This window comes from Aotus nancymaae, unplaced genomic scaffold, assembly GCF_030222135.1.
Source record: "Aotus nancymaae isolate 86718 unplaced genomic scaffold, 86718_ANA_hifiasm-v0.15.2.pri h1tg000067l, whole genome shotgun sequence".
Taxonomy (NCBI): Eukaryota; Metazoa; Chordata; class Mammalia; order Primates; family Aotidae; genus Aotus; species Aotus nancymaae.
In genome coordinates, this window is record NW_026988482.1 from 673,098 (window position 1) to 691,811 (window position 18,714).

General features: G+C 39.8%; 1 protein-coding gene across 6 annotated transcripts in view; it reads left to right on the forward strand.

Moving 5' to 3' along the window:
* PIK3CA (phosphatidylinositol-4,5-bisphosphate 3-kinase catalytic subunit alpha) overlaps positions 1-18,714 on the forward strand; it is a 91,001-nt gene that overhangs the window by 32,972 nt on the left and 39,315 nt on the right. The window contains exons 1-2 of one of the 6 annotated variants that reach the window (XM_012472256.3): positions 4,137-4,966; positions 18,252-18,398. The exons of 2 other annotated variants lie outside the window; for them this stretch is intronic. The gene's annotated coding sequence lies outside the window, so the exon portion shown is untranslated. Of the gene's footprint in view, positions 1-4,136; positions 4,967-17,660; positions 18,399-18,714 lie in introns of those variants that run through there. 3 more of the 6 variants (XM_012472257.3, XM_064366807.1, XM_064366803.1) reach the window with 3 other exon arrangements.

Sequence of the window (18,714 nt, forward strand, 5' to 3'; positions counted from 1 at the left end):
TTAGATACATGCTTTAGGTGGCCAGTTGTAGTGACACTGTGGATAACTAAGCGGATGGGAGAGATGTTTGTGCTTTCAGGGCTTCTTGCCTTAGTTCATAGTGTCCACTTAACCTGTTGCCCTCTTCTCATTCTGTACCTGTCAGAAATCTTTCCCGTTTATTAAATGCCTCCCTTAAACAGACACTTTCTCCTAAAATTCCCACGTTCGGCCTTGTAGATTGTTAGATAGTAAGGTCTGGAACCACGTTCTTTTCTGCTTCATTTATACACATGTATGAATGTTTTTCTCCCCCTTTCCATCACCAGTTCCTTTGCTTCAGCTGCTAGTGTCTTATAGATATAATTGCTTAAGGAATGCTTGTTGAATAGAGACAGATCCGTCCTTCGTATGAGAACTCTTTTAGGGTCTAATAGTCATAGAGAAGATCGAAAAAAAAAAGTGATGAATTTGAGGGTGATTTAAGGGGTGGAAGTGATGTCATGCAAGAGAGGAGTTGAAAGCACCAAGGGTTTTAACCTCGGAGGTTGAGAAAGGGGTGATGTCATGAGGAATGCCCACATTTGAAGAATAAGCAGGGCAGAGGTACCAACAAATGAAGCGGTTAAAGGAGGCGAAAAAAAACAACAGAGATCATTTCAACATTTCATTGAGAAATCTGGGGATGCACTTTCAATAGCATCAGCGTTTCTTTACCTTTGCGACTTTTGCCTTTTAGTTAATGAAGCTGTTTTAAGATGAAATATAAAATGTGAACCTGGGAACTTTTTAACATTTAACATTGTGGAAATACATAGCCATGTTTAGAATGTTTTCTGTGTATTATTGCATGATTTTGTAGTAAATGCCGCAGTAGGAAGAGAAAGGCCAGAGAGAGAGACAGAGAGAGAGAGAGAGAGTGTGTGTGTTTTGTCCTGGGAAAAGGGCAAACTGAGAGGATGGAAGAACAAGAGCAGTACTGAAAATAGCTAGATTAAAGGTTTTACCTTTAATGTTTGAATATATGTTTTTTTTTTTACCCTTCTAACTGGACACGTGCACAAAAGATCTGTCCTTTACAGTGTATCTGTCCACCCCCCTGAGCACGTTCCCGTAGCCCTTCACTGGCGTCTCTTCCATTATCCCCCTTCTTGATACCTCTTTACTCCCCAGCGACAGCTTAAAATTTTAGATCTTAAAGTTCCCATTTTCAAACTTTCTTACATCTTCTCTGTGCCTTTGTTTTAATGTCAGCAAAAGTTAATGAATCACAACATGGGAAGCAGTTGTTTGGATAATGGACAGCTTTTCATGACTTACGTTAAATAGCCAGTTTAAAAGTTTTTGTCAGTTGATAAGTTTTATAAAGAAGCATTTGTTTATTAAATCACTGTAAGTAACTTACTGTTTAACCGTGTGCCTTGGGTGGTTAACTGATGTCACACAGAGCATCAGTGAATGAAAGTGCAGTATTGGCCGGTGCTGGGGCTCATGCCTCTAATCCCAGCACTTTGAAGGTCAGAGGCAGGAGGATCGCCAGAGCCCAGGACCTTTCAAGATCAGCCTGCGCAACACTGCGAGACTCCATCTCTGCATTTAAAAGAAAAAAAATTAGCTGGGCATGGTGGCACACACAGGTAGTCCTAGCTCCTAGCTACTTGTGAAACTGAGGCAGGAGAATTGCTTGAGCCTAGGGTTGGGGTGGGGTGGGAGTTGAGGCTGTAGTGAGCCGTGATCATACCACTGCACTCCAGCCTGGGTAACTGAGAGAGACCCTGTCTCAAAAAAAAAAAAAAAAAGTAATGTTCTATCCACTGATCACGTATGTTGCTGCTTTTACACAGTTATACCCATTTCTCTTTGTCATTCTCATTGGTCTCTTTTTAAGGTATAGTAATTATAATTTCCATGATAGTTTGTACACTGAACTGTACATAAGTACAAATAAATAGTAAATGTTTGAAAGGGAAAATAAAGACCGCTTACTAATATTTCTCTCCCACTGTTAAATGGATTCCAAAGTATCTTGACTGTATTGTGTTGTCTAAAAAGATGGATTTAAAAAAAAAAAACCTGTGCTTACATGACTTCCCATTGTTGTTGCTTTAATTCACAGACCTTTTCCTCACATCTTAGCTAGGTTGACACTTGTGCTGATATTAAGCTACCCTCTCTCTGGTTGCACTTCTGGGAAATCAGAATTTCTTTGCTTGCCAAAGTTATACTGCATCACTTCAAGTTTTGCTGTTGTGACATAGCCGTTTTGCGAGATCAAATACTGAAGGATGATAAATCACTATTAAAGTTGGTCAATAATTATTTGCAATGGACTGAGTATTCCTAACATAATACTATTTGTTATTGCCAGAAAATGGGGCAGATGGCAAGCAATTACATAGGAATATAAAGTTATTGTTTGGACTTTATCATTGAAAAAGCATTGTTATTTAAATCAAATTTCTACTGTATATCATGTCTTTTATCCAACATCGTAACATCCCAGATAGACTTGGGGTGTATTCCCTTAAAAAATACAATATCTTATGTTCATTGGAGTATCATTTGAAGAAAATGTATTATTCTTGCAAGAAGCTGTTTATGGGTTTATCTGATTAACTGTGCAGAGCCAGGAAAAAGTTGTTTTCACCAGTACATTCTACATTTGAAATGAGCAGATGAAGAATAGACGTAAGTGATCACCTTAAGTGAAATAAAATTTCAGTGCCCTGTACATTCTGTGCTTTATATCTGTTTGTAAGAATACCAATAATATATCAATATATGGTACAAGAGGAAGGAATAAGAGATTACAATAATAGTTCCTAAGAAAGGAAATCCGTTCCAGGACATGGGCTGAGGTTGTGATGTGGACACAAAGATACTAGCGGGAATTGAGAAATAACTAGGCCAAAATGTCGGGGACCTAACTATGTGATAGAACAGGGACCCTCAGTACCTCTAGAGCCAGACTTTTCCCATCATCTCATCTTCGTTGTGTGTTAAATACTTTGCAAACTACGTTTTATGGCACTGTATTAACTGATGCGTAACTATGTACGGAAGGCATTAGGGCCTCTGTCTTGGCAGGAATGAAGCTAAAAGCAAGGTCAGAATCTAGTGTTTTTGGTAGAAGATTGTTGGATCGTGCCTCTTGCCACAGCACATACTACTAAAATTGCCCCTCCCTGTGCAAAATCGACACCCACATTCAAGACGTGCTCCATATTTTCAAGCTAATCTTTTTTTTTTTTTTTTTGAGTCAGAGTCTCTCTGTCGCCCAGGCTCTGGAGCGCAGTGGCACGTTCTCAGCTTACTGCAGCCTCCACCTCCCGGTACAAGCAATTCTCCTGCCTCAGCCTCCCAAGTAGGAGGGACTACAGGCGGCCACCACACCTGGCTAATTTTTTGTATTTTTAATAGAGATGGGGTTTCACTGTGTTAACCAGGATGGTCTCGATCTCCTGATCTCATGATCCGCCCGCCTTGGGCTCCCAAAGTGCTGGGATTACAGGCGTGAGCCACCGCGCCCGGCCCAAGTTGATCTTTTTATTCGATTCACATGCCAGCACGCTGTTTTCCTGCTGCAAAGCGAATTGGTGGAGTCCATTTACACCTCCTCCTTAGCCTGTCGGTGTTGGCAGAATCACCACCACAATCACAGCGGCACAGTCCAGACCTTGCCATTTGATTTTGAAAATATTGTCCTTGCAACAGCCAGTTAGGACAATGATATATTAGTATCTGCTTTGGTTGTATTTTGTGCCTGGGAGTATGTAATCATAGTCACAGACGCCATAGCTACAATTTTATGACACTTGGTCTCAGGAAATAGAGAACTCTATAGAACAGACCATGATGAAGCTTGATCATTACTCCCTGGCTCTCTCCCCTCCAGCCCAGCTGGCCTTGTAACAGACAGTACAGATAAATCTCTTACGTTCGGAATGTTGAATTGGTCAAATAAGAAAATAAGAGCCCAGAGCAAAGAGACCTTGTGTGAAACATACGTGGATGCAATTAGGTGAATATATTGTACCTGCTAGTGTCCCCAGAGTTGATAGCTCTGCTTACTGCACCAGCCTAGACTGAACATCTTCTGTTTAGGCATTTTGGTGGGGATTCTTTACTTAAACATACTACTGTTAACTTCCTTAAACATACTACTGTTATGTTTAAGGAAGATAGAATAATTGGTTCTACCAAGAAACCTGTAGCTAATTCAAGTTTTGCTTTATGATGGCAGCACTGTAAAAGTTTGGTATGAAAAGACTCATCTCTTCTTCATTCTCAACACAATAGGGCTAATCAGCGAGATGCAGGCAAGGTTTAATTTATCTAATACTAAAGAATATCACCAGAAGGAACAGTACTTGAACACAAGTCCCTATGGTGACTACACCATGTTCTCACCCCATGATATAAAGAAATAAGATAGCCGTTGATTTTTGATGAAGAGAGACGGGAACAGTGTGTAGCAACTGTTTTCCAAGAAGTCGCCCACTCTCACGCATAGTGTTGGAAAGACTTGAAAGAAAGCTGTTGAGGTGTACGGAGCCAGAGAAAGGCTTGTTAGGTCATAGAGCTATACCAGAAACAGACATAAAAGCAAAAGAAGGGAAGCCATTTGATAAACTTCAGGGAGAGTAGTTCTCTTCCCTGATGACTTACAGAAACATCTTGCCTTCAGCTTATTACATGTCCTTAAAAGAATCAAGTCAAGTGATTTGAAAGACATACTGCTAATGTTACCTTTTTCTAGATTCTATAGAAATAAACCATTTTTCCTCTGCTCTTTCACTACAGCAGTCAGCACAGAAGACTTTGTGACCACTGTTCACCAAGGAGTATGTGGGGATTTCTCCCGCCAACAACCAGTCAGTCGATTCTGCCCCAGATTCTTCAGGAGACAGATTCTTCTGAGTGTCCTGTGATCCAATTTAGTTCTGACACTATCTGCCTGGAAGTGGCGTCACATCCCACACATCCCGTAGGTTGAGGGCTCAGTCACGAGATGGCACCGTTTCCAGTGACAGTCATGAGCCTCAGCTGTTTTACGCGTTCTTCCGACTGACTGGCTATAAATCAGGGTTCCCATTATCCACCCGCCTTGGGTTTGATTAATTTGCTAGAGCAGCTCACAGAACTCAGGGAAACACGGTTATCAGTTTGTCATAAATGTTACAAAGGTTACAGAGGAAGGGATGCATAGGGCAGGGCTTTTGGGAAGGCGTGCGGAGCTTCCGTGCCCTCTGTGGGCACGCCACCTTTCGGGAACCTCCACTTGATCAGCTATCCAAAAGCTCCTTGAACTTAGTTCTTTTTGGATTTTTATGGAAGCTTCATTGAGTAGCACAATTGATTAAATAATCGGCCACTGGTGATCAGCTTAACCTTCAGCCCCTCTCCTGTAAGGAGGTGGGGGGGTACAGGTAGGGGTGGAATTGAAAGCCCAATTTCTTGATCTTGCCTTGGTTTTTCTGGTGACCAACCCTCATCCTGAAGCCACCTAAGAGCTGCCAGCCATCAGTCAACTCATTGGCATACAGAAAGGCACACTTTGGAGATTCCAAGGAATTTAGGAATTGTGTGCCAGGAGTGAGGACAGAGACCAAGTATATATTTCACAATATCACATACATGTTCTTAATTTAATTAAGATGTTAATCTGGATATTCTTAAACTCTTAATGAACTCAACGAGCTGAGCCCTGGATAACGTCCTCTTTTGTTTCTTTTTTTCTTTAGATCACAAGCAGCCAGGAAACAACTGTTTTATAAGTTAGCCAAGTCCAGAACGTTGTTAGCTTCATTATGGCAAGAAAGATGAAGTTACTTTTGGTGAAGCCCTGGGCCTTTGAAAGATAAAGGCAGGAGAGGTTTTAACATTGACTTAAGTTGAAAAGTAGAGCCTTTTTACACTTCCTTCTTAAATGAATCCATCAATCAAGAATGGAACAGTGGGTGGTTGGCATCATCTTTGAAGTTCCAAGTAATAGAGGGGTTTTCTTAAGTATGTGGGATGTGAGTTGTTTGTAAAGCAGAATTACGAAGGACAATGAGCTCTGTTTTTTTTTTTTTTTCTTTCCGGTCATCAGTATAGGTTTGGTTATAAACTTGTGAAACGTTAAACCTTCAGGACTTTGAGTTCCACAGGAGCTAAAATGTTCACTTAGCAGGAAATTGCAGTAACATTTCAAGAACCCTTCCATATTTTGCATTTCCTTTATATTAGCCCACCCTTCCTTGCTAGGTTGGTCTCTTCACTGATCTCATTGGTTAAATTTTCACTGAGGCAGTCAGTGCACAGACTTCTATTTTCCCAGTCTTCAGTATACAGTTGGTCCTGAAATGGATATGCAGTTGCCAAACTGAAATACCTTAGGATTGTTTCTCTCATTATGTAAAAGATGCTACTTTATAGTCATTTTATAAGGAAAGTATTTTTTTCTAATTTGAAAAAATTGCCTTCTACATGATGCCAAATTTCCTTTAAGTATTGCTTCAGTGGACCAAATAGTGTTTTACTAAGTATAGGAGTTCTAGCTAGACAGTCAATATCTACCATCTCTTTACAACAAGCCTAGAACAGGAAAGTCCTGTTTCCCTTTCTGGACACATACATTTAGATAACATTGGTCCAGTAGATAAGAGAGAGGGATGCTTGATTGAATTTCTGTGTTCCAAGCTCTATGCTGTGGACTTTACATACACTGTCTCACTTAATTCTTATAACATCACCATGAGACAGTAACTATTTCTATTCACCTTTTGCAAATAAGGAAACTGCCTTCAGATGAGCCTACCCCTCCTGAGGAAGCCTTAAGAATTGGAGAGTTCTCCCTAGGGTCAGTGGAATTGAGGATGGCAGTACACTGATCTCAGCTAAAACAAAACTACTGGTTGGACCATTCTGCTTAGGACTAGATTGGGTTAATATACATTGTTCTCTTTTTTACTGTATATTAAATAATACCACAGTTGAAAAACAATCTAAAGCTTTCCAGAATGTTTCCAGGCTCCCTGGTTATTCCTTTGCTCCAGGTGTTCTAAAGATGTGTGAAAGCTCCAGTCACTAGTTAGCCTCCCTTTGTGGTGTGATTAGCTTTTCTCCTTTTCTTTGGCCAGGAGACACCCCTAATTTTGTCCACCTGTCTTACCAGTACATGCCATTGTCACGAGGTGAGTTTGTGACAAGGGGCTGGTTAATAAAAAGGAATCAAAGAATTAGAGAACAAGTATTGTACTACTAGAAAAACAAAGGCAAATTTTAATATTTTTTTCCCATTTGGAATAGTAGTCATTCTTTTAGTTCTGTATTTTGAAATCATCATTTACAAATTACAGTCTTGTTGATGTGAAAATATAAACAGGGTTTTCAGTGTTACCTGTGTTAGGGTCACTGGAACTGAGGATGATGGTTTACTTCTGACCACCTGCTGCTGCTGCTTTTATGTGAAACTGTGATGGTCTGCCTTGACTCCCTTCCTCCCGTGAAAGAAAGAAATAAAATAACTAAATAAGAAAATAAATATTCAGTAGAAAACTTTTCCACTGTGGAATCATTTGTATCCTGTTAAATTGTATAATACTATGAAATATCCATCATTTTCCACATTGTGTAAGTACATTTGCCTTTCCTCATAATCCTGTCTCACCTTCACCTTTATTAATGTTTAGTCACATTTTGAGCTTATATTTTAAGAAACTTTAATTTATCCTACTACACGCTAAAATTTGATTTTTTTAAAAATATATATACTTTTAAGTTCTGGGGCACATGTGCAGAACATGCAGGTTTGTTACATAGGTATACATGTGCCATGGTGGTTTGCTGCATCCATCACCCCATCATCTACATTAGATATTTCTCCTAATGCTGTCCCTCCCCAATCCCTCATCCCCTGCTGTCCCTCCCCACCAACCTACAGGCCCCGGTATTTGATGTTCACCTCCCTGTGTCCATGTGTTCTCATTGTTCAGCACCCACTTATGAGTGAGAACATGTGGTGTTTGGTTTTCTGTTCTGGTGTCAGTTTGCTGAGAATGATGGTTTCCAGCTTCATCCATGTCCCTGCAAAGGACATGAACTCATCCTTTTTTATGGCCACATAGTATTCCATGGTGTATATGTGCCACATTTTCTTTATCCAGTCTATCATTGATGGGCATTTGGGTTGGTTCAAGTCTTTGCTATTGTGAACAGTGCCACAATAAACATACGTGTGCATGTGTCTTTATAATAGAATGATTTATAATCCTTTGGTTATATACCCAGTAATGGGATTGCTGGGTCAAATGGTATTTCTGGTTGTAGATCCTTGAGGAATCGCCACACTGTCTTGCACAATGACTGAACTAGTTGACACTCCTACCAACAGTGTAAAAGTGTTCCTATTTCTCCACAGCCTTTCCAGCATTGTTGTCTCCTGACTCCTGACTTTTTAATGATCTCCATTCTAACTGGCATGAGATGGTGTCTCATTGTGGTTTTGATTTGCATTTCTCTAATGGCCAGTGTTGATGAGCTTTTTTTCATATGTTTGTTGGCTGCATAAATGTCTTCTTTTGAAAAGTGCCTGTTCATATCCTTCACCCACTTTTTGATGGGGTTGTTTGTTTTTTTCTTGTAAACTTGTTTAAGTTCTTTGTAGATTCTGGATATTAGCCCTTTATCAGATGGGTAGATTGCAAAAATTTTTTCCCAGTCTGTTAGTTGCCGGTTCACTCTAATGATAGTTCCTTTTGCTGTGCAGAAGCTCGTAAGTTTAATTAGATCCCATTTGTCAATCGTGGCTTTTGTTGCCATTGCTTTTGTTGTTTTAGTCATGAAGTCCTTGCCTATGCCTATGTCCTGAATGGTATTGCCTAGGTTTTCATCTAGGATTTTTATGGTGTTAGGTCTTATGTTTAAATCTTTAATCCATTTAGAGTTAATTTTGGGATAAGGTGTAACAAAGGGATCCAGTTTCAGCTTTCTGCATGTGGGTAGCCAGTTTTCCCAACACCATTTATTAAATAGGGAATCCTTTCCCCATTGCATGTTTTTGTCAGGTTTGTCAAAGATCAGATGGTTGTAGATGTGGGGCATTATTTCTGAGGCCTCTGTTCTATTCCATTCATCTATGTATCTGTTTTGGTACCAGTACCATGCTTTTTTGATTACTGTAGCCTTGTAGTATAGTTTGAAGTCAGATAGCATAATGTCTCCAGCTTTGTTTTTTTGCTTAGGATTGTCTTGGCTATGCAGGCTCTTTTTTGGTTCCATATGAAGTTTAAGTTGTTTTTTTCCAATTCTGTGAAGAAAGTCAATGGTAGCTTGATGGAGATAGCATTTAATCTATAAATTACTTTGGGCAGTATGGCCATTTTCACAATTTTGATTATTCCTAACCATGAGCATGGAATATTTTTCCATCATGTGTCCTCTCTTATTTCCTTGAGCAGTGGTTTGTAGTTCTCCTTGAAGAGATCCTTCACATCCCTTGTTAAAATTAAAGTATGCTGGGTGCAGTGGCTCACACCTGTAATGCCAGCACTTTGGGAGGCTGAGGTGGGCAGATCACTTCAGGTCAGGAGTTTGAAACTAGCCTGGCCAACATGGCAAAACCCCATCTCTACTAAAAATACAAAAATAGCCATGTATGGTAGCACACACTTGTAGTCCCAGCTACTCAGGAGGCTGAGGCAGGAGAATTGCTTGAACCCCAAAAGTGGAGGTTGCAGTGAGCCGAGATCGTACCACTGCACTCCAGCCTGGGTGACAGAGCAAGCCTCCATCTCAAAAAAAAATAAAAATAAAAATAAAAAAAACAAAATTCAAGTTTAGAAAATTAGTGACTTCACATTTCGGTATTTGATATGTTTTCTCTTTATAAAATATGAAATTTAAAATTCATGCTTTATTTAATAATCTAAGATCCAAGTATTAATCTATACTTCATTAATGGTTCTTTACCACATTTGATTCTGCTGTTCAAACTGGATTCTTTTAACCCACCTCGGTCACATTTACTGAAAATGAGAAGTCTACACTCCTATAAATATTCCTCATCTATGTCTTAATTATTTGTCATTTAAAAAATCCATTAGCAGAGGTCCTCTCTAAACCCATTCATGGGCCTCACATTAGGAAACCCTTGTCTTATATAATGCATTCAGTCTCTGAAATGTATTTTCATAACACTTTTCATAGCACTGTAAATATGAATTTAATAGTGAAAATGAATTGCAGTTCCTTGCGAAAGGAATTTAAATTTTCTGGATACTAGTGATGAGAACTTGACTTTCCATCCTGAAGTCGTAAAGGTCTTTCGGTCTCTCTCAAGGCATGAGCTAAGTCTATCTTCTGATGGCCAGCTTATAAAGGTCAGTGAAGGACGGCACTCTGAAAGAAATGGATAATATGCACCCTTCCAAAGCTGGTGTATTTTACAGCTGTCCCTTTGGCCTCACTCCAGAAACAGCTTAGTGACTCTTGGAGGAAGAGAATTTTAGAGGCCCTCACTGGGGCCCAGAAAAAGGACGCTTGCTTCCCATGCATCTCCAACATAATGAAATTCGTTTAAAATTATGCTGCTTATCCATCAAATCCAAATGGCCTCTGAGTGCTTTTGACTTTTTTATGCCTCCGTTTCTTACTATTTCTGTTGCCACCTCTCTTTGTTCAGGCTCTTGTATTTTCACTGTAATTTCAACAATTTAGTTTTTCTACCTGCTTTTCTGTGCTCTAGGGCTATAGTGATGCCCCCTGCACCGACCCACCCCCAGCATAAAAGACCCTGTCCTGCAAGCGTTCATAGCATAACAGGAGGTCAAACATGGATATAGATAATTTTAATGAGTATGTTGAGGTACAGCTATAGAAATACATATAAAAGGCTGTGGTAACATTTAAAAAGGGAGTAACTGACTCTAGAAATATTTAAAGTAACTTTCAACTGCAGTAATAATAAGACCATTGAATTATTAACCTAGATTTGAATCATGTTGTTTCTGTAGCAAATGTAGAAGGAAGTTTTTGTTCTCCTGTTCCAAATCAGACTAAAGATTGATTTGGTAATTTAAAAATCACAAAACCTTTTTTTTTTTTAGTTTTTCCTAGTTAATGGGTCGTAGCGGGTGAAAGAACCTTCTCTCCTCTGGAGGCTCAGTATTTGAGTCTGAAGAATAAACTTGACAGTAGACAGATGAACAGGAGAAAAGGCAAATAAATGTATCATATGTGTATGCATAGGGTCCCACAAAGTATGAGACTCAAGCAAGGGCCAGACGGCTGAAGCTTGAATAGCACTTTTAGCTACAGAAACAAATACGGACTTAAGGCTCTTGGAGGACGTGGGGAAGATCTGCACTGCGAACAAAATTGCCTTGCTGTGCGGATCAAGTCTCTCAGGCAGCAGCCCTCAGAAGAACCGGTGAGAGGTCTGTGTGGGCCTGGTGTGCTGGCTCTGCAGACGTCTAGTGTCCTCTCCTGTGATAGGAGTTACTGCAGATTCGGAGATGGGCTTCACAGTTACATCCCTTCTGGAGGAACTGCCCTCTAGCTAAGGGAAGCTTCAGAGAAAGCCCCTCCTTCAGTTAGGTGAGAAGAGGATAGAGAGACAGAGGTACAGGGAATGGCAGACCTTGGTTCTGTGGCTGCTTTTTTAGTTCAAAGAGCGCATCATATCAAAGCGTCATACTTTGGGATGTAATTTCCTGATCCCCAACATGAGCAGATGCAGAGCTATAGTTGAGATGGCCACAAAACTAAATACTGTTTTCCTGTTGCTCTAAGAATGAGAGTGGAAAATGTCTTCTCAATAGAGATCTAAAAGTATGGGTAGAACTTGTTTTACAAACGGTTTTCATTCAGCAAACATCTAAGCAGCTTCTGTGTTCGTGGAACATGGATAACTAGAAAGTACAAGCTGCTTAGTTTAGCAAATCGTGGCCCTTGGCACTGATTGGGCTGCCAGCTGTGCCAGTGAGAGATCTGTCCCTTAAACTTGCTGAGGTCTGCGTCCAAATAACTTCCTTATTTTTAATGACTTTTTAATGCGGATAGAATATTGATGTTTTAAAAATGTATTTTTTATTTATTTATTTTTTTTGAGTTAGAGTTTCGCTCTCGTTGCCTAGGCTGGAGTACAATCGCGTGGTCTTGGCTCACTGCAACTTGTGCCTCTCAGGTTCAAGCCACTCTCCTGCCTCAACCTCCCAAGTAGCTGGGATTACAAGCGCCCGCCACCACATCTGGCTAGTTTTTGTATTTTTAATAGAGACGGGGTTTCATCATGTTGGCCAAGCTGGTCTCAAACTCCTGACCTCAGGTGATCTGCCTCCCCTCAGCCTCCCAAAGTGCTGGGATTACAGGCGTGAGCCACGACACCCAGCCTAAAAACATTAAGTATTTTAAGCATAATTCACTTTTGAAATTGAAACCTGAATTAGAATATATAAAATATACATTTTGCATGTTTTAAAGTAATTAAGCCAGAAAACACCTTGGGCTCTATTTATAGAGACTGGTAATCCATAGTCAACTAGTAGTTTTCTGTACTCTGCCTTGGAAATATTGACTCCAAAATACTGTACTAGATTTTCGTTGCCATATTTTCAGATGAATATTAGCAAAAGGGCATATCCAGTGAGGGCGAAAATGAGATGGTGAACTATCTTGCTTGAAGTGTGGTTGAAGGAATTGGCGGAAAAAGACCCGGGAAATTCTGATAGCTTTCAAGTATATGATGAAATAGAGAAAGCGGAACTGAGGGAATGAACAATTTAGGAGTAAGAATGCTTAGTGGTAACTTCGGAATTAGTCCACAAAACGTTCCCTATCAGGTAGTAAGCTCCCAGCAGTGGAAGTGCCTGCTTAAGTCGCTTGTGAGGGACTTTCCTGTTTCAACATTGTAGCTTTACTGGCTTAAAGAACTTAGATTGACACTACAGGACTGCGGTTTGCAGAGGCAGGATTTGGGTAACTTCTTAGCCACTGTGCACTCACCCAGTTGATACCAGGTAATTCTAATACATTACAGGGATCAAACTTTTTTTCTGCAAAATGCCAGATAGTAATATTTTAGGCTTTGCGTGCCCTGTGGTCTCTGTAGCATCAGCTCTATTGTTGCAGGGCAAAGTATGGTTGACATTATGTAAACACAGCTTGTTAGCTGTGTTCCAATAAAACTTTATTTACAAAAGCAAGTGGTGAGTTAGATTTGACCAGTGGGTCATAATTTGACCACCCTTGCCTTAGTAATGAAATCTAGAAATAGAGAAAAGCTTTCAATTTAGGGATTAAAAAAACAGGTTGTCAAGATGTCACTGTCTTCTTGTTCTGAAAGAGTACACATCAAGTGTTCAAAATAGTGAATTGCCTAATGAATTAAGAAGATTTCCAATATAACAGTCAGATGACAATGGAGAATCTGATACTATTTGTTACGCTTCATTTCTGCTCCTTGTGTTGTCCTTAAAGCTGTCATTACTTCTGCTGGTCAGTGCCGTCTCCCCAGGTGACTGCTGATGCAGACCCCGTCCTTACCAGCAGCGCAGGTTCAGGCCTCATGAGAACCCAAAGATTTTAAGTCCTTCCTTCCTAGACACAGTGACTTTTAACAGTAATTTTAACACCACGTGAAAGAAGTCAGCAGAAATCCCTGGTTATCTAGGCATCTGCGGTCACATATTTTGTGCTCCTGAGGTCATACAGCAGAGCCTTTCATATTACCTTTTAGTGTGTTGGCCTTCAGTTTATGGTTTGTAAAGTGGTGGTCACGTGTCAACTCTGACTAGAAGAGGAGATGCCACTGTCATCAGGCAGGTTGGCCTTCGCTGAGAAGTGACCGTTGACTGCTAGAAAACAAGGAAGTGGGAAGCATTCAGCAACCTGGGGTTGTTGGTTTCAGGGTCAGAAATGTACCTCCAAGTCTCCACCAAATTTCTCAGTAATCCTGAAGAGCTTGTTATTTATGTTTTAATATAGCACAGTAATTGGTGCTTATAATGAGACTGTAATTCATAAAAAAAGTAAATTGTGAATTGTGCACATGCACACACACACTCTTCTAAGAAAATAGGACTGCTCTATTTTGAGCAGTCTTCAAATTGAAATAACTTATTTCGATATATAGAAAATTAGGATAAGTGAAAACAGTTTATTTACTGAGTTCCAGATAGCAGTGATTTGTCAGTTTGCAAATGCGTCTTTAGTCCTGGCATTCTGAACTCAAAACCCCAAAAGAGTGTTTTCTTGACCCTTAAAGTGTTTTATTTTTAGTAAATATGTTTTTAATTCTGTGACCTCAAACCTCCAAACTACATTAGTATTTCAAAATTTTACAGTGATTTAGCCCCTCTATTGCTCTAAATTTAATAATTTCATCTTCTTTATCAGTATTTAAGTTTTTCTGTAGTCTAAAGGCCTTTTTATTTAAAATGTTATATATTCTGATTTCTTAATTTTAGGGATTTTTCTCTAGACAATTGAGAATATGTAATGTTTACACTTTAATGTTTATTTGATTATAACCTACATTTGAAAAGCAATTTTTAAAGAAATCTGAGAGAATTAAAAAATCATTTTAAAAGCATCATATCATCTTTAGCTCAGAATACTTGAGAGACATTTGTTTGTTTGAGACAGGGTCCTGCTCTGTCGCCCAGACTGGAGTGCGGTGGCAGCATCACAGCTTGCCGCAGCCCTGACCTCCCAGGCTAAAATGATCCTCCCACCTCAGCCTCCGGAGTACCTGGGACTATAGGCATGTGCCACCACACCTGGCTAATTTGTTTTTGTTTTGTAGAGATGAGTTCTTGAGCCCAGGCTGGTCTCAAACTCCTCAAACAGTCCTACTGCCTCAGCCTCACAAAGTGCTGGATTACAGGTGTGAGCCACAGCCCCCAGCCCAGCATCTCCTTTTTACTGGTGGTGTACAACATAAAATCCAAACTCTAACGTGGTTTTCCATGTGGCCCCTACCTGCCTGTCACCTCTCCTTCTTTGTTACGTACTCCACCTATTCCCATGCACTTTAGACTCGAGTAATAGAAACAGCTTGTGTCACTAGGAACAGGCCGCATTCTTTCATGGTGTGACTTTTTACAGCCACTCTTGTGGCAATCTGGAACACCTTCCTATAGGCCGTCTTACATTCAGATCATACCCTCTCTGAAATTTTTAATCTGTAATATTCTACTGAAACTTCACCTCTCTGAAGCCTTCCCTAATCTCAGGCTTTTCCATTGTTCATGTTCTGTCTTGCCGCAGTTACCACGTTGTTAAAGTCGTTTCCCCAGTAAAGTGTGAGTCCCCTACCTGCAGAAGGGAAGGCATCTTTCTTACCCTTGGTTTTGTACCGTACTTAGCGTAGAACCTGACATTAAGCAGGTACTTGTCAAAACAAAAAACAAAACAAAAAAACGGGTGGAGAGAGATAAGAAGGGATTCCTGACACCTCAGCTGGAGATAGCTGTAACATTTAAATAGGAATCTTGGGAGTCTGGGGAACTGGAAGCTGCCGGGAAAGCGCCGCACGGGCATCTGAGTCCCCTCCGTGCTCTTCCAGGTTTGTGTGCAGGCCTTGCTCCCTTCAGCTATCAGCACTTGAAATGCAACTCTATGAAGCTCCTTACTTGGCTTCTCAGTGAAAAAACAAAAACCTTTTCTACCCCATCTGGTGCCACCACTGTATAATTCCTAATAAGCTTGAAAAGATCACGTTGGTAATACTTTACAAGTTCATTGCTAATGTTTGACATTTATTAAGTGCTTACTGTGTGCTGATCTCGGTGTTTAGGTATTTTTCATATATCACCTCATCCAATCTTTACAACAGTACAGTGAAGTAGATGCCATTATTATCCCAATTTAACAAATGAAGGAAAAATGAAGTTCAGTGACATGAACTAAACCGCCCAAGGCCATACAACTATTGACTAAGGGAGCCGAAACTTGAATCTAGTGTAGATTCAAATCAGAGCTCATTCTCTTATTCACCACCAGTAAATACTGCATGGCCATAACTGAAGCCAAAATAACAGCATGGTTCTAGTGTGGGCGTCAAGATCATCCAGACCTGGATTCAAAATCCATTTATTGGAGGCAAGTGACTTCACTTCCGATCTTCAGTTTTCTCATGTAAAATGATAATATCTACCTCAAAAGAGTTACTGCCCACCCAAGTACATTGTGCATACTGAAAAAGCAAATGTTAGTTTCATTTGCCACTTCTACACTTCTCTTTATGTGAACCCTGGGGTAATAGTTTGTACAGAAGAAGGCCTGGCATGAGAAGACAAATAACCATCTGACAGATAAGAAGCTGTCGTTCTGTCTACAGAACGTCAACCAGTGCCTGCCTTCCGGGATCAACAAGGGTTTTCTTACCATGATCACGTTTATTCTCTTAATGAAAAGGGTGTGTCTTGAGTATTTCATAGTTAATTACCCATAAATGTAAAATGGGGACTAAAACCAGTGATCTGTCTGCTGTACTGACTAGGCGGCTTCCTTGGGAATACGTAGGGAGCAGATGAGGTTCCCTGTGGGTTATTTATGACATAAAGTGCTTGCTCCAGTAGCTGCGCAACTGACCTGTCAGTGCTGAATTTCAGCAGAGCGGTCGTATCACAGCTGCTGTTTTGTGTGGCTTGTGGTTTTGGGTTTGTTTTCATTTGAACTTTTTTATGCAGCATGTCATCATTTAAAAGTAGTCATTTGGCGTTTTCCCTTGCATTCTTCCCATTTTTTGTATGTTTTAAAAAGCTTAAGTCACCTCTATAATCGTTCACACAGATTGATCCATCTGTTCTTTTTACTAGCCAATGAATTTTTTTTACATATAGGAAATAAGACAATTATTTTAAATTATATCATTTCAGTGGATCTCTTTTATAAGTTTGAAGAAAAATAGTTTCAACTATCAAAAAATAATTTTCTTACATTCTTCATTGTTTCCAGTTAATTTCTGTATATCCATGGGCTGGAAAAGGCTGAAAATTTCTGCTGTTCCTACTCTTCACGTCCTTCATCTGTTGCAACTCTGAAGCATACTAATTATTTCTTTGTAACCAAGAAGCGGTACAGCATGAATGTCTAATCAGCTAGGCCCTATTGCTCTCTGTAAGTCACACTGGGTGTGAGGTGGAGGTGGATTAAAGGAGGCAGGCATAGATTCAGGGAGACCATTCAGGCCTTTGTAGTGGTCTGGACAAGAAATAGTGATGGCCTCACCCAAGGTACTAAGCATGGTAGCGAAGGAATGTCGACAGAATGGAAAGAGAATTAACCAAGCTTGTTGATGGGTCAGATGTTGATTGGTGTGAGAGAGAGAGAGAGAGGAGTCAGGGACGGCTGGTTTCCTCCCCTCTGCTTGTGTTTGTTCAACTCTTGCTTATCTATAAAGGATTCAGTGTGTGTTACCTACTGTGGGAAACCTTCCCACCCCGACCTCGATGACCCCACACTAGGTGCGTCCATGGTAGCACGTATTCTGTTTTGTAACTGTGGATTTAATCACCCCACACACAGCGTACACATAGTCTTCATAGTATTTGCTTTGTCTTGTGAAGGCGAGGGCCATGTCTGTCTTATTCATCATTAAATTCCCACACCTAACAGGATCCTGGGGACAGCACCAATGCGCTCTCGGTGAATAAGCAGACTGTCGTTTATAGCTGTTACCTGCAATACCTGATAGACTAAGCAAGTGTAGCAGGTTAGCTGGACCTTCTTGATTCATTTCTCTAGTTTAACTTTCAATTTTTCTTATTTGGTATCTCTCATTTTGCCTTTTGATATGCTCTTACAGATTCACTCACTGAATAAAAGAAAATACAGCTATAAACAGCAATAAATGAACTTGTGTTTTAAGGATTTTGATAGTATCTTCTAAAAGAAGCCGCAAGATCGTTGATGTCTAAAAAAAATTAAGGGCTTTCAACTCATAAGAACACTTAGAAGTTTTTAAAATATTACAAACTGGTTGGAACGTTGCACTAACAGAGAGTCATGAATCTTATTTATGGGTAGATTTATTTCCATCAGAAGTATTAGGACTAGGTTATCTGAGAAAGTAGATAGATCATTACAAATTCATCCTCATACTTCAAGGAAACATCATTGATGACACTTTATGACATTGTGAATATATACCTAAATCACACTTTAAGAACAGAATGTCTAAGATACCACCTAGATAAGAATCAACACTAAAGAAAAAGGGAAATTCCAAAGATTGATTTAAGAAAGAAAAAAAGACTAAGCCATACAATTTCTCATTATTACAGGTCGAGGGCAGGCAGTGAAAAAGGAAAAGGATTTGACTTCTGTAGACATGGTTTTACTTATCTTAACATAGGAGCAGTGGACCCATGTCCAAAAGATTCTTTCTGGCCTGAGTTCTGTGTTCCATAAGATAGAAGACCATGATAAAGGTGACATGCAACGGGAATTCCGGGTTGAATTGCGACTTGCTTTTCATTCTTCCATAGCCTCATCTCTGTCTTGATGAAACCTGACTTAGGAAATCCACTCAAATATAATGTTTTCTTAAATGACTTTATTTAATTAAATACAAGTGGGTTTTCTACTCTCTGCTGAAATAAATTGTTTATAGCCTAATTTAGAGCAATAGTCTCGATTAAAATATTTAAGATGAATTGTTACTACTTAGCTTAATCAAGCCACACTGTAGAAAATGACTCTTTACGTTTTAGCAGTGTTAGCAATGTGTTCTTCTGCCGTGCGTCT